This window comes from Herpailurus yagouaroundi, unplaced genomic scaffold (assembly GCF_014898765.1).
Source record: "Herpailurus yagouaroundi ecotype Mexico unplaced genomic scaffold, PumYag 28, whole genome shotgun sequence".
Taxonomy (NCBI): Eukaryota; Metazoa; Chordata; class Mammalia; order Carnivora; family Felidae; genus Herpailurus; species Herpailurus yagouaroundi.
In genome coordinates this window covers 158,149,554-158,157,843 of record NW_024412376.1, presented here as the reverse complement: position 1 = coordinate 158,157,843, position 8,290 = coordinate 158,149,554, and the positions used below count along the sequence as shown (strand labels likewise).

General features: G+C 38.1%; 1 non-coding gene across 1 annotated transcript; it reads left to right on the top strand.

Annotated features, from left to right (window-relative positions):
- Positions 1–2,419: 2,419 nt before the first annotated feature.
- Positions 2,420–2,526, top strand: LOC121040138 (U6 spliceosomal RNA). The gene has a single exon (XR_005795132.1). It is a non-coding gene; the product is annotated as a U6 spliceosomal RNA (small nuclear RNA).
- Positions 2,527–8,290: the final 5,764 nt, after the last annotated feature.

The window sequence follows — 8,290 nt, the reverse complement described above, 5'->3', positions numbered from 1 at the left end:
TCCTTTAAATGTTGGAATTGTTTTTCATGGCAGGCTTATTTCATGTTTCTACTCCATCTTGAATCCCTCTCTGAATGAAACATTGTTGACCTGACTGATCAGAGATTATATATTCATTGAGCCACACTTACTGGAGGATGAGGCCACTATACCCTTATAAGGCAGGAACCCACATTGCCCCATCTCTTTCTCATTTTGTCTTCTGAAAAAATATCCCTTGGGCAGAGCCTCAGTTCTAGGGCAGACTTCCCCTTGTTAGCCTCTTTCTTCCCACCCCATGTCCTTGGTTGAGTGAATATATTCAGCTTGGTGTCCATTTACATGTTCTTTCCCCTGCAGGCATGCTTTAATCCACGAGTTCCAACATGTAAATTTGGGGGAGATAAGACACCTCACTTCCTCTTTTATTTATCAACTCTAACTCAAAATTATCAGATATCTATATATTAGTGGGTGCTAAATTCTTGGCTATTAACAAAGTATTTTTCTTCCTTTTTTTTTCCTTTTGTGCAGTATTCTCTTAGTAAAGAACCCAAGAAGGCAAAAGGATTAAAGGTGGTTAGTTCAGACTCCCTCAACGCTTTCAGACAGAGGATACTGAGAGATCACAGAAATCGTATACCCACAGCAGTCAAAGGTTGTGCCAAGAAAAATGAGTTGTTAAAACAAGGAGCCATGGGGAGAACCCTGGCCCTGATTGTGGCTGCCAGGGAGACACATTTCATAAACATTCAAACCACAAACCCCATAGTCACAGATCAGAAGGGTTTCTTGGCCTGGGAGGCCAATGGAAATGAAGGTGGAAGTAAATAAATAAACAGGAGCTCTGGGAACCACATCTTATTTCCAGACCCACCTGCTGAAGGGCCTGACCATGTCATGGAGCACTGATCTGGGCAACCGCCACAAGCCCCATGTGAGCTTCTCTCTTTATATAACACATTTATCTACCACAACCGCTTTTATTATAAGGTTTTACATGCCCACTCCACGTGTGAAAAAAAAAAAAAGACATTTAGAATGATTAAGCCGCCTGCCCTAGCATGCACAGTTAGTATGTGGTAAAATCAACTTTCGACTTTGTCTGACTTCAAAGTCCATGACATTTTTGTCATGAGCAACTAGTTCCGTCTATCATTCTACAAATAAAGACATCACAGTCCAAGAAGCTTATGCGAGTTGTCAGAGTCAGGATGAGAATCTGGGACTCCTGACTCACTATTGGGTCAACTCCAGTCCTCCTGCCTTGCCCTTGTTAATACCAAAACAAGGAAAGCCCCATGAGGTTTTCAAGACATTTTCTGAAATGTCATGAAGTGATTGTTTTGTCATCTCTCTTTTAAAGACTTGGGTACTGGAGTCATATTGTCTTGATTTGAAGCCTCACTCTGTCATTTGAAGTTTGACATTAGCAGGTTACTTAGTTTTTCTGCACTTTAGTGTCCTCATTTATAAAATGGGAAAAATGCAGTGTTTTCCTAAGAGATGTTAAGACTAGGGGTGTCTGGGTGGCTCAGTTGGTGAAGAATCTGAATCTTCACTTCAGCTCAGTTCATGATCTCATGGTTCATGGGTTCGAGCTCCATGTTGGGCTCTGCACTGTCAGCACAGAGCCTGCTTGGGATTCTCTCTGTCCTTCTCTCTGCCCCTCCCCCTACTCTCTCTCTCTATCTCAAAATAAATAAATAAGCTTAAAAAAAGATGTGTTAAGACTAAATGAGACAATATGTGTAATTAGCTTACCATTGGGTTGAGCATACAATCACCATATCATAAATAATGGCTATCATTATTGGTCTTTCATTTCTGATGCATCAGTAGGCAAAGTGGTTCCACTGAAGCATCAGAGGCTTGGGAACCAGGAGGGTGACTGTGTGTCCCACGATACTCACAGGATTACGTGGGTACACTTCTTTAGGGGCTTGGATCAAATCACTGTTTTACACTAGAGCAAAGAGCCAAAGTACGTCTCAGGCTCACACTTTTCCAACAGGTTAGTTCATTACAATCTGCCAGACTGAGCTGGGCTCCAAGACTCCAGAGATGAAGGTGGCAGAGTGCTCCCTCACACATCAGCCAGACAAAGTCCTCTCCACAAATGTGGAATCATTTATAATAATTTATAATAATTCCACTGACAGTGGAATATCATACTCTCTTGAGGAAAACATGAGACCTAATCTGTTTGGTGACCTAAGCTCTTTTAGACAGCCCCAAAGGCCACAGCAAGCCTCTTTGCTTTAGCATCTGTTGAATACTCAGGTTGAAAATCCAGCCTGGGACACCAGGGTATAAGAATGAAGGACAGGGAGAGGATTACTTGTCTCTGAGCAAGGCTCTTCTCTAGGCTTTTAATCTCTCATCCATAAAATGGGTACATTTGTTAGTGTCACTAAGCATTAAAGAGGAACTATCTCTAATGCTCACTTTAGCAGCACATGTATCAAAATTAGAACAAGACAGAGAAGATTAGCATGGCCCCTATGCAAGGATGACACACGAGTTTGTGAAGCATTCCATTGTTTTTAATTGAAAAATAAAATTCATACAGAAAAAAAGAAATACATTTGGCACATAATAATAATAATAATAATAATAATCTTTAAAGTGCAAAAAAGGATGGATCCATTAGTGTTCTCTGAATTGGATCTTAATTAACTCACTCCAAAACTCTAAAAAAAAAAAAAAAAAAATCCCACGAGAAAACTGAAACTAAAGCATTGCTACATTGAGGAGCTAAGTAGACAGCTTTAACCTCAGAGAAATGTCTGCTTCCCACCCCAACCAGAGCTACAGTGCTGCAGTGGGTGCCAGGGTCCAGAGGCTGTGGTCTCAGAGAGCTGAATCCAAGACAGAATCAGCAGCTCTGGCTACAGCCACAGGGAAGAAAATAGAAATCAGTCCCAGCACTGCCAGAAAAGCACTATACTAATCGCCCAAAAGAATATGTGGATTTTCAGGGATCTTGAAGGGGAAAGAAGGAAAGTTAAAGGGATTGGAATTATAGTAATTCTCGTGTGTGTGAGCTCTGGTTCAAAAGTGCCACTTCTTTATGTTGTATTATCATCCTTTTCCTGGAAGGTATGGCTTAGGGAAGCAAGCTTGTGTGTGTGTGTGTGTGTGTGTGTGTGTGTGTGTGTGTGTGTGTGTACTTCCCCTGGGAAATGACAAATGGGCTAAAGTTGTAGGAACACCAAAGATTAAAAGATGTACTTGGCTATAGGAAGTAGGGATGGGATGGGAGTGAAGTGAGGAAAGACTTTACAAGAGAACCACTTTGATTTATAAACATCATCAGAACAGGAACTGGGTTGACTTCAGCATCTAGCACAATGGCATGCAGCAGGTAGTCGGTGAGTATCAAGCGAAAGCACAAATTAATGAAAAGGAGAAGAAGACATTCCAGACACAGGCACACAGGATGTCGGACATCACCTCCTCCATTCCAGAGTCTACTTAATAGAGATGAGAATCAATCACCTAAGAGAAAGTGGGATTTTCTGCTATTGTATAGCAAGCATGGGCCTAAACCTTTACATAGGTGAAGCTGCTTATTGGAAGATGTAACGGTCTTTTTACCTCGTATCTCACCAGTCACAGGTGGGCTTCCTCCTCAGGGAAAGGACCAGGCTGGTGGAGAGACCACAAGAGATGAGGTGAAAAGGGAGAGGCTGCCCCTCCCAAGTGCTGCAGGCACAAGAGAACAGTGCCCTTTCACTTAGAGATCGCCACACAAATGTAAAGCCCTGTGGCTGTTAGACTGGTATTAAGAAAAATAGCCCCTTCTTTTTGGGGGGGGGATAGGAACAAGCAAGAGCATGTTGAATTAAGGGAAATTTTTAGTTCCAGTATGAGTCAAAGCAGAAAAATGGGGAGAGGAAGATTACAGTCCCTCACTATTGGCTTAAGTTGGGCAAAAGTACAGAAGACAGGAAGACAAAACAGTCCCACATGATGGAGTTCAAGGTATTGTGAATGGGCACTGCTGATGTGGGCAGGGACTAGACCATATCTTACTGATAGTTCTGGAGTTTATTCTGAAGAAAAAGAATTCCAAGGGAAATGAATAACCTAGAGAATGGCTGGATCCTATTTGATTCAGATTCTTATAATGTGGAAGATTCTGAAAATGGCCACAAATTCTTCTAGTTCCTATACGCACACCTCTTTCATCAAGGGACAGAGTATATTTCCCCCACCCCTCCTACCTGCTTTGAATCTGAATTTGGCCTTCTGCTTGCTTTAACCACTAAGACAGTAGTAAAAATGATATATTTTAAAAAGTTGAAAGTGATTACACATTAGGTCTTTCTCTCTCTTACCATATTCAAAATCCCAAGACTGCCATGGACCTGAGCCTGAACTAGTCTGCTGAAGTAGGAGGAGTCAAGTGGAGGAGACTGAGGCACCAGTGTGAATAGCCTACAACAGTCAGACATGTGAGTGTGACCATGCTAGGTCATCCAGCCACCAGCCAATGCACCAGCCGACCACAGGTCCATGGGCAACCCCAACAGAGATCAGAAGTGGCTCAGACCAGAAAAGACACCCATCCAACTAACAAAATAGGTGAGTGATTTTGTTTAAAAAGTTCATGGCTGTAAGCCACTAAGCAACTAGTATGGAATGTGAGACCTTAATGTCAGCTCTTCAGCACTCATACTAATATAGTATGGAACAATAATAGACGAATAGAGAAACTACAAAAATATCCCAGAAAACAATCTCATTATATATATAGAAAATGTAATATATAACAAAGGTGGTATTTCAAGACTGAACAAAATGATAAATTATTTAATAGTTCTAACACAGTTGGTTATCTTTCTAAAGAAAAGTAAGGTTAGATGTCTATCTCATGCCAAAAGTAAAGAAAAAAAAAAGTAAATGGATAAACTATTTAAGTGTGAAAAACAGAAAATCAAAGGACCATAAATATGCACACAACGTGGGAGTTGGGAAGACCCCAATATACACAACAAACCCAGATGTACTCAAAAGAATATGGACATAACTGACCATAAAATATATATATATATATATATATATATATATATATATATATATATATATCCATTCCAAAGATACTATAAAGTCAATAAAATGGGAGAGATGGGGAGTAATAACACAGTTACAGTATCTGTAACATATGAAGTTATTGTGTCTTATCAAAAAATAAAATAGTAAAGTCTACGTATATGTAAATTGCAGAAGAGAAAATTCAAATGTACGTCAAACATAGAAGAAGATGCTCATGTTCATTGGTAGACAGGGAACAATGAAGTATTACCTTATATATCCATTTCCTGCCAAGGCTTAAAAAGTACAATAACACTGATTGCTGGCAACGATGGAGGCAATGTACTCACATATATCGCTGTAGATATATTACTTATTACAACCACTTTGTAAAGAAACCTGAAGACATCTATTCAAAATAAAAATGCCCCTTTGATCCAAGAAATCTCTTTTAAGCCAGAAATCTCACTTTCAGGAACCTATATCATAGAAATAAAAGGAACTGAATGTAACTGTGTTTATTGCAGCATTGTTTCACAGGGGCAAAAAAAAATCAGAAATAAGACATATCTATCAATAGAATAAGATTAACTACATTTTAGTACATTTTTCATGGAAAATAGAGCAGTCATTAAAATGAATTTCAGCTATAACAGTTACCTTGATGGCATTTCTATTAACTAGTGACAATTAAGAAAATAAGATGTACAAAATTATATGGGAGACATAATGCATTTTTTTCCTAAAGAAAATAAAGAACTCCCAATTCCTATGTATGTATGTATGTATTATTTTTATTTAAGTTTTAGTTAGTTAACATACAGTGCAATATTGTTTCAAGAGTAGAATTCAGTGACTCATACCCAGTGCTCATCACAAGCATCCTCCTTAATACCCATTACCCATGTAGCCCATTTCCTATCTACCTCCCTTCATCAATCCTCAGTTTAAAAGTCTCTTGTGGTTTGTTTTCCTCTCTTCTCTTCCCCCCACACTTCCCACATATTCATTTGTTTTTTTTCTTAACTTGCACATATGAGTGAAATCGTATATTTATCTTTCTCTAATTTTGCTTAACATAATACATTCTAGCTCCATTCATGTCATTGCAAATGGTAAGACTTCATTTCTTTTGATGGCTGAGTAATTTTCCATTGTTTGTGTGTATGTATGTGTGTATGTATGTGTGTGTATATATATATATATGTATACACACACATACATACACATACTATACATACACATACTATATCTTTATCCATTCATCAGTCTATGGACATTTGGGCTCTCTCCATATTTTGGCTATTATCAATAATGCTGCTGTAAACATTGGGATGCAGGTATCCCTTTGAATCTGTATTTTGGAATCTTTTGAGTCAATACCTAAATTGCAATTGCTGGACCATAGGGTAGTTCTATTTTTAGTTTTTGGAGAACCTCCACACTGCTTCTAGAGTGGCTGTACCAGTTTGCATTCCCACCAGCAGTGCAAGAAGGCTCCCCTTTCTCTGCATCCTCACCAACACCTGTTGTTTCCAGAGTTGTTAATTTTGGCCATTCTGACAGGTGTGAGGTGGTATCTCATTGTGGTTTTGATTTGTATTTCCTTGATGATGAGTGATGTTGAGTATATTTTCATGTGTCTGTTAGACATCTGGATGTCTTCTTGGGAAAAATATCTATTCATGTCTTCTTCCCTGGGTTCTTCTTAACTGGGTTGTTTGTTTTTGGGTATTGGGTTTGACAAGTTCTTTATAGATTTTTATATTTATAAATTAATAAATATCTATATTTTTATAAATGGTTACAGAAACATAGAGAAACTATGCATAAAATGATACATTTTTGTTAGCCTGAGTTAAGGGAGAGTGGATGAGGCAAATGTGTGGCAAGAAAAGCAGCAGAAATTGAAAATAAAAATAGGAGAATGGGAGAAAAGATGACACAGTAAAACAACATATATAGTGTAATCCCACTTGGGTAAAATGTCACTTTAGAAATTACATATTATATGTATTATACATATAATGTTATTATGGAATATAATATATAATTAATATAATATTTCTTATAAATATATATCTCTATATATTATATAGATTCTGGTTTAAACCAGAATGGAGATGATGAAGCAGTAGGAAGTGATCAACTCTGAATATACACTAAAAGAGAGACAAAAATATTTGCTGAAGGATTTGGTGTGGCATTTCTCCTTGGGGAGAAAGAAAGGATACATAGGCAGCTACAAGATTTGCAGGAGCTGAGTCAAAGGAATGATGGGATTTCCATAAACTAAGAAGGGGCAGAGCACAAGTAGAGTCAGTTTGGAGGAGAACATTAAGAGTTCTGTGTCAGACATGCTAAATTTTATGATACAGGCAAAGAGTGATGGTTACTACACATTAAAATATGCAAGTTTGATATTCAGGCAAAGATTCAGTCTGTAGGTATAAATTCGGGAGTCAGAAACTTAGAGACTTTCTGTGACTTAGTACTGAATGATATCTCCAAGAGAATAATGGGTTGGAAATGAGGTCCAGGGACTAAACCCAGGATGAAAATATCCATGATACATGTTATATGTTCATGATATATATATGATATATTTTAAAAAAGAGCAAGTTTCAAAGTAATGTGTACAGTATGATTCTGTTTGGCTTAAAATAAGATGAATTAAAGACTTATTGTATATATGTATATAAACACAGTGGGAAAAAATGGTAGGATACACATGAGCTTATTAACACTGGCTGCCTCAGGAACATGGAAATGTAGTTATCACTGTGGAGAGGATCATTGGTTAGGCCATTATACATCTTTGCCTTTGTCTTTAATTTTTACTTATTAAAACAGGTAATTATAATTTATAAAACCTTAAATGAAGAAAACAAAAGTTTTCTTCCCACCAAAATGGTAATTTCTGATTTCTATCTAGGTGGGTAGAATACTAATCCAAGTTCTCTGCCAGGCCCTGTGCAAACATTCACACCAGAAAGTAGTAAAAAGGCTACTTTCTGTTATGCAATTGCATTACCTATCAGCCAGAGTCCGAAGAAGGAAGCTGGTATTGAACCTTTGCCTTGAGCAAGAGCATAGCTTCAGGAAAGGGTTCAGCTAATCTTCTCTGGCTGTGGTTAACTGAGCTGGAGAAGAGCAGCATTCTTCTGAGATCTCTGGGATGAAAATGGGAAAAGCATATACATATGGAAAGGAAGGTTCAAATGGAAAACATAAAAAGAGAACAGCAGCAAAAGCAGGGTCCCACATGCTG